The sequence below is a fragment of the Leiobunum rupestre genome, chromosome 9 (genome assembly GCF_980474605.1).
Source record: "Leiobunum rupestre chromosome 9, qqLeiRupe1.1.hap1, whole genome shotgun sequence".
Classification (NCBI taxonomy): Eukaryota; Metazoa; Arthropoda; class Arachnida; order Opiliones; family Sclerosomatidae; genus Leiobunum; species Leiobunum rupestre.
In genome coordinates this window covers 33,997,922-34,006,768 of record NC_143392.1, presented here as the reverse complement: position 1 = coordinate 34,006,768, position 8,847 = coordinate 33,997,922, and the positions used below count along the sequence as shown (strand labels likewise).

Below are 8,847 nucleotides of genomic sequence, written 5' to 3'. Positions count from 1 at the left end.
TGAATTATCTAAACGCCTATTGTTCCAGCACGATGATGCACCAGCACATCTACATCGAAATGTTGTTAATTATCTAAACGCCTATGGTTCCAGCACGATGATGCACCAGCTCATCTACATCGAAATGTTGTGAATTATCTAAACGCCTATGGTTCCAGCACGATGATGCACCAGCTCATCAACATCGAAATGTTGTGAATTATCTAAAAGCCTATTGTTCCAGCACGATGATGCACCAGCTCATCAACATAGAAATGTAGTGAATTATCTAAACGCCTATGGTTCCAGCACGATGATGCACCAGCTCATCAACATCGAAATGTTGTGAATTATCTAAACGCCTATGGTTCCAGCACGATGATGCACCAGCTCATCAACATCGAAATGTTGTGAATTATCTAAAAGCCTATTGTTCCAGCATGATGATGCACCAGCTCATCAACATCGAAATGTTGTGAATTATCTAAAAGCCTACTGTTCCAGCACGATGATGCACCAGCTCATCAACATCGAAATGTTGTGAATTATCTAAACGCCTATGGTTCCAGCACGATGATGCACCAGCTCATCAACATCGAAATGTTGTGAATTATCTAAAAGCCTATTGTTCCAGCACGATGATGCACCAGCTCATCAACATCGAAATGTTATGAATTATCTAAACGCCTATGGTTCCAGCACGATAATGCACCAGCTCATCAACATCGAAATGTTGTGAATTATCTAAACGCCTATGGTTCCAGCACGATGATGCACCAGCTCATCAACATCGAAATGTTGTGAATTATCTAAACGCCTATTGTTCCAGCACGATGATGCACCAGCTCATCTACATCGAAATGGACCTAACACCACTTGACTTTTTCCATTGGGACTTGATAAAGGTGCACGTATATAAAGCACCTGTGGCAAGCAATGAAGAATTACGAAGGCGAATTGAGGCAGCGTGTGCCGCCTACTAACTTCCGACATGATCCAAAGAACATTTCGTAACATGATTCATCGTGCAGCCGACAGCGTAATAATTACAAAATTTTCGTGATTTGTTTTTAATTTTAAACATAATTTGTAATAATTATTTATTTTAAATAAACAACATTGTTTTCCTCAATTTAATTTTTTCAAACAATCATTTTTAGGAATAGACCAATATGCTTATCGTTTTCTGCCATAATAGCTATTGCCACTTACTACGAACTTGTTTTTGTATCAAGACCTCATATCTTCCCATTCTCACCAAACCAACGTTACTAGTAGGTTTCCAAGTATGCTCTACAAGTTTCTCATTGAAACGTTACCACTAACACCTATCGGTAAAAAAACACCAATTTAAGAACGTGAAAAGTTTTACGATTTTCTGAAATTAACAAAATAACGTCTTCTCTTCGTAAAACGTAATTCCGGAAAATTTCAGTTTTCTATAGTAAAGGGTTTTTGAGAAAAATGGCCGGATCGAGCAATTTGGAATACCCTGTATACTTATAAATAGGGATTGCAATTGCTGGATCCCTCATCCAGCAATCCAGCTGGATCCAGCGATGCGGATTCGCAAGTAATTAACTTTTAAATAATTGGCACGTGAATCACGATTCGCGTGACGCGAATGGCACAAAAGTGAACGTTCCCGCTTTGATAGGTGCGCCAGGGCCCTGCATGAGGCAAGGCCATCAGTACCATTTGTTTCTTAAGATTGTACTTCCCGAAAAGTGAAAAAAAAGCCTCTTGTATTAATGTATGTGGTTTAATAATTAATAAAATGTAGCTGTTGCCAGTATTTACAGTCTGGTTTATTTGTAATCGTCTGCCTTATTCTTCCAAGATGTGAACAAGAATCTCCTTAACTATTTGGTGTAGATAGATACAAATTATACAAACGTGATTGATTTAATCCTTTAAAATACTTCAAGACTAATATTTTATAACTCCTACTTCTAATAAGAATTTTCCATAACAGAGCTCTCACGAGGGGTTTTAAAATTGTTTGGTGTGTCTGTTGGCAAAGTGTATTCACCGCGTTGGTAGTTTCATGAACTATGGAAATGGTTCACCAGGGCTAAGCTGGTGTAACGGCTAAACTCCTCGTTACATCTGATATATTTTTTAACATTAACGCCCACCGTAGCGACGGTTTTGATTTACTAGTTAGTGTAAATCAACTTTCGAACGTTTGTATTCAAATTAGTGTTTTTTTAAGGTTTTGTGTACTGTGTGTTTGTGTTCAGACATGGGTGAATGTTGTGTGTGTTCTGTATGTATATGGGGCTTCTTCTCTGCAACTCCTATTTTTTGTCTTTTGGGACGGGCCGAGTGCTTAGGGTTACGGTAAATTATGTTGCAACGATATTTATACAAACAACTTTGGGAAAATCCGTCTTCCTTTACGCTGAGCCAATGACTGCCACGTCTACTAATTGAATATAAATAATATCATAGACATACCATGGAGGAATAACAGGATAAGTTTAATTTGGTCACGCTATTTAGTACAGTACGACAGCCATGTGACGCTAGCATCGCCTTTCAAAAAAACGCCTGTTCGTTCTCCATGCAAAACTTCCGAGGAGAGGTATATTTTGGCTTTCCAACTTGTTGGTCATTTTTGATAAAATTGTAGTTTTTTTGAAAAATATAAAAATTGCTGGATCCGCGTTGGATCCAGCTGGATAGATGTCGGTCCAGCAAAAATCCAGCTGGATTGAAAACCCTGCTGGATTGCAATCCCTACTTATAAACGTACATAACAATTCGGGTTACATTATACATATGAATTCGGGTTACAAATATACACATGAATTCGGGCTACAATATACATATGAATTTGGGTTACATTATACATATGAATTCGGGTTACAAATATACACATGAATTCGGGCTACAATATACATATGAATTTGGGTTACAATATACATATGCATTCGGGTTAAAGTATACATATGAATTCTGGTTACAATATACATATAAACTCGGGTTACAATATGCATATGAATTCGGGTTACAATATACATATGAATTCGGGTTACAATATACATATGAATTCGGGTTACAATATACATATGAATTCGGGTTACAAACATATGAATTCGGTTTACATTTTCATAAATCCGGGTTACATACATATAAATTTGGCTTACATTATCATAAATTCGTGTTACATTCTCATAAATCCGTGTTACATACATATAAATTTGGCTTACATTCTCATAAATTCGTGTTACATTCTCATAAATCCGGGTTACATATATATAAATTTGGCTTACATTCTCATAAATTTGGCTTACATTCTCATAAATTCGTGTTACATTCTCATAAATCCGGGTTACATACATATAAATTTGGCTTACATTCTCATAAATTCGTGTTACATTCTCATAAATCCGGGTTACATACATTTAAATACGGCTTACATTATCATAAATTCGGGTAACAAACATACCTATCAATTCGGGTTACATACACATAGTGCTCGGCATTCGATTAATTTTTATCCATGAATAAAATAAGCTCGGCGATATTCAAATAATATTTATTTAAATAACCAATAGTTGAATAAAAATTGTAAAATGTTTAAATAATCGAAAGTGAATAAGCCTATTATTTAAATAAAACAAACAATTATTTAAATAAATACCACTTTTATTCAAATAAATGCTTGGTTGCGTAAAATATAATTAAATAAGTTAAAATGATATTCTTTTTACAAACGTCTTTTAAATAAATCGGAAAATTTGTGGATAATGAATTAACAATTCCGAGCACTACATACACATAAATTCGGGTTACATAATATGAATCCGTGTTATATCAGTAGTGAATAATATTTATCTTACTAGAGAAGTATTTATCTCCCCGAACCCGCTAATGTCATTCGCTTGAAACCTTCGCAGGCTCCCGCTGATTGTACATACTCTTATGCAATGCAATTTTAACATTTGACATTGTTACTAAAAAAATCGCGTGTTAAATTTAAAACTTTGATACGCGTTTTAGCAGGAAATTCCCGACCAATGGAATCTGTGTCAAACCTGTTTCATTTTTATGGCTTAAATGGAAACTTATATCGTAAGACCGTTACTATAGACTCGCGGTTATATGTAATAAATATATAAATAGAATCCCACCCGAATTTATGGTCGTTATTTTAACTGTCGTATTTCGGGATATTTCTTCACGGATTTTCGTAAGTTATATTCGCATTGAAAACTTACATCCTAATCTCAACTTTTATAGCTTGCATTTTTAAATTGTCTAAATTTAATACTTAACTTAATCCTGACGGTCTTAAGAGAGTCCGTTTGGAAAACGAATTATTTTTAACTATTTTTAAAATATCGGTCTTAGTGCCACCGAAATAGACAACAAGATCCATTAAGGCGACACTTTGCATTCTAAAACTCTCGAAAGGCTGGAATCTAAGAATAAAGATAATAGTCAGATTTCGAGGACTATGCATTAGGAGCTGGATGCCATAGTTGCTTTGAAAGGATTTTGGAAGCCGACGATAGAAGGCGTTAGTGAGTGGATAACGAAGAAAGAAAGCAAAGGGGAGAGGGGGAGTGAAACGGTTAAGAACAAAAGGATGCTTAGCCTCCCCAACCTCCTCCTCCTCCTCCTCCTCCTCCTCCTGGTAACCCATCTTTTCATCGTTTCAACCCTCCCACGTCTCGCCGCCATTTTTACTTAACGTGGTCACGGCTATATTACGGATTGGGTACGACGTTACTTGGTGCTTTTGTCTTGGATAAAACAGACGCGGATTTTACCCGCTTGCCCGCCTTTGACGTCACTTTCGGTTGAGGGTGGTTTAATGGGGTTGAATTAAGAGGAAGAGACGCGCTAGGGCCATTAACATATTGCATTTGCAAAATGAGCCAACTACTCTCTTCGGATTTAATTAATTTGAAATGATAGTTACTGTTTTTCATTTGCACCGTTGTCGTGTTAGCAGACTAAGAAACAGCCTAGGCTTGATAAATAGTTCCACACGCAGTCGGACCTCCTCCTTGACCTCGGCGGCTTTGCGTTGTCCAAGTTCGTGTTTCGGTTTACTTGACGTCATTTGTACGTCGACCAATCGTTATTTAGAAGTGAATCGTTTTACTATCATCAATAAAAGGAGAACCATTTCGAATTAGTTAAAATCGAAATTTGTTTCTATCAGAAGCAGGAATCCATGGTATATTCCCGTTGGATAGAATCCTATTGGGTCGAATTCCCAGATAGAATCCTATTGGGTTGAATTCCCAATGAATCGAATAAAAAAATATACTTTCCCAATTGATCGAATTCTAATTTTGCAATCCCATTGGGTCGAATCCCATTTATTCTAAAAAGTAATATAAATTGAAATCTGTTTATTTCGTTAGGTTAGGTTAGGTTAGGTTAGGTTAGGTTTCATGCTTTCACTTGTGAGCAAACAAAATGTCGGTCGAATGGGATTCGGTTGAATGAGAATCGACCCAATGGGCATCGACCCAATGGGACCAAAGTGGAATCCATACCTCTACTTGGAATGCTTATCCTGCCGTATCACGTATGGTAAGACCACACTGACGGCTTTGGCCCCGTCTAAGAGATAAAAAATCTCTCTGCGCGGGCTCTTCTCTCAAAAACCGTCAGCTACATCGAGAAGAAAATCTGCCGCGATAAGCATTCCGGGTAGAGGTATGGATTCCTGTCAGAAGTTAATATATATCTTACGAGATTAGTATTCATATTTATGTACCATTTTACATAATTAAAACATAATTTTTCAAATGATGTTTCAGAAAAAAGATGTTTCAACTAAATATCCGTAAAATGATACTGGACCAGTCTCAAGCTAAAGTCTAGAACCACTCAAATAAAGTCAAAATTATTGTGCTTTTTCATTTACAATATGACTGGACCATCTAAGTCATAAATGATTTGTAAACCCAATAAGTTAAGGTTAGGTAGTAAGAAATGTAGATACTAAAAAAAGAAACTTAAAGGGGAACGGTCAAGCTTTAACCAGTTAGATAGCCCTATAGCCCGTTAAAAACTAAAAATTATGGCGAAAACCACATAAAAAAATATTAAGTGGTTATTTTTTTAAAAAATAAAGAAATTTCGGGAAATTGAAAAGCGCGCGTCCGCCGCGACACCTGGTGAGAAATCCATGAGACAGAAAAACAACTTAAAAGCACGCGCGTTCCAGATATACAAGACCTAAGCCTAAATTGCGCGATTTTAAAAGTTAGGATAGTTCGCAAATCGCTCACTAAGGTGCTGCTGGCGCTGGCGATACACCTTAAGATGGCGGCGAAAATTCAAACCCAAATACTTGGCGTTTCAACTTTTTAGGCCAAAAACTTTTTTTTCTAGACAAAATAAGGTATGTGTAAGTATATTGAACGTCTTGTTGATCTTTGATATGAAAATAAGGCGATATTTGGAAAAGCTTGGCCGATCCCCTTTAAAACATACAGTATAAATTCATTAAAACAATCTTAAGGTTATATAATATACAGATGTTAACATCTTATTGCTGTGCCAACATTAAAAAATTAAGTGTTTTTTTTAAATGGAAAAGGTTTTTTATATTTTTTTTTCAAGAACAGAGTTAAAAGGCTTAACACCATTATACATTATCGAAGTAAATTTTTTCTGAGTCTTGCACTGAGGAAGTATGAACTGCCTTTTTTACACAATATCGAGCGGTGGTTACGGAGAAGTCGAATCAAAACTTTATTTTCATTGCATTTGACATCAAACGCTCGAGGAGAAACAATATTAATTGTAAGTGTAATTTTATATAATGCTTTTGCAATTTACATGTTTCCAAGGCATTTCTTACGTGGGACTCTCTACAATTGGCACTCTTTTTTTTAATCCGATTAAATATATTAAATCGTGTTAATCGTGATTAAACTTTTAACCAGATTGCTTTTTTTAACTAATTTAATCTTTTAATACGAATTTAATGATTTTAATCTTGATTTAATCACACGTTAATCTGTTTAATTCGAATTTAATGATTTTAATCTTGATTTAATCACAAGTTAATCTGTTTAATAACGATATAATCTTTTAATCGTGATTTAATCAACTTATTCTATATTTAATTGACTTAATAGTGATTAATTCGATGAATTCTAATTTTTTGAGTATATTTATTTAATCGGCTTAATCGTGATTAAATTGCTTTAATCGTGATTTAAACATCTTAATCGGGATTTAATAATCTTAATCGTGATTTAATCCGCTTAATCGTGATTTAATTGGCTTAATCTCAATTTAAATGGCTTAATCACTAACTCGATTTAATCGTGATTTAATCAATCTAATCATCTTAATCATGATTTGTCCGAATTTAATCGATCAAGGATGCAAACTTAATCATCTCAACATAGTCAATAAATTAACTTTTGTTAAAACCTAATTTTGAAATAACAGTGCTACGTGGAAAGATGTTTTGGGAATAAGCCATCTTACAGTGATATGTTATTCGATTACTCCAAATGAAAAAGTCCGGCGTAATCTAAACGCGTTTAGTATAGAAAAAAACAGGGACCCAAAAATAAAAATGGTTTTGATCCGAGTATGGCATGCATGATTCATCTCTATTCCGCCTCTGGCTTTCCAGATAAAGAGATCATCTATTTTTCCACTCTCGCCCCCCTCGATTCGCCTTTCTTTGATGTACCCCGACGTGGTCCTTCCGGAAGCTTGGCTGGCGCGTTCGTCTATCTGGAAAATCCCGCCGAGACCTGCGCTTCGTGCTCTCCATCGTCCAATGGCCGTAGGCCTATTAGATAACCTTTTTACCTCCACAAATATTTACTCACCGGCCACTTTTTTAAAGCTGTTTTTTTACGCTTACGACCTACAGGGTGTTTCAAATGGTTATGCAAAAATTTTAAGGAGTTGTAAGGGGTGGGTTGAGAAGTATGCCTGTTTTTCCCCATTTTCCTACGATGAGTTAAAAGAGCGCCAGAGAGCTTCAAAGTGTGGCCTACTAGCTGCAACAAGCGCAAAACCAAGCAGCAGGGACTTTAAATACTGTTTAAGTTTACTTGTTTACGCTGGTTACCTCGATTTGTTTACAAAGTACTTTTTTACCTATCACACGAACCCAAACCTTAATGTTCGCATTTCCTTCTGCTTGGTTTCGCTCTTGTTGCAGCCTACTTCCAGGGGCTAGTAGGCCACACTTTGAAGCTCTCTGGCGCTCTTTGAACTCCTCGTAGGAAAATGGGGAAAAACAGGCATACTTCTCAACTCACCCCTACAACTCCTTAAAAATTGTGCATCACCTTTTGAAACACCCTGTATAGCTAAGCAACGTACATTCGCTTTAACGGCGAAGTTGGGTTTTTTTTCTGAACGGAAAATACCTATTTGGTAAACTCTTCACTGACGCCGGCCAACCGTGGTTCTTTGACCCCTGTTTCTTCGTCATTTCATTTTCCCGATTAAATATCGGGTTCATAGCGAACTTTAAAACCTGAAAGTAGAGTTGTTAATTTTCCGGAAAATTTTCCTTAAATCGGGAAAATAAAAAATTGAAACATATATTACTTTTTAAGGGTTTTTATTCCAGAGTAGTCTGGAGGTTTAGTTTTAGTTTACGGGGCGAAAATGATTTAAAGGGGAACGGCCAAGCTTTTCCAAATATGGCCTTATTTCCGTATCAAAAGATTAACTAGAACGTTCAATGTACTAACACGTACCTTTTTTTGTCTTGAAAAAATAGCTTTTGGCCCAAAAAGTTGAAACGAAAAATAACGCCAGGTGTTTGGGTTTGAATTTTCGCCGCCATCTTAGGGGCTTCCGCCAGCGCCCCTAACCCCGTATGAGCGATTTGCGAACTATCCTAACTTTTAAAAT

General features: G+C 36.2%; 1 protein-coding gene across 2 annotated transcripts in view; it reads left to right on the top strand.

Moving 5' to 3' along the window:
• Mlh1 (DNA mismatch repair ATPase Mlh1) overlaps positions 1-8,847 on the top strand; it is a 211,656-nt gene that overhangs the window by 74,722 nt on the left and 128,087 nt on the right. The window lies entirely within an intron of this gene.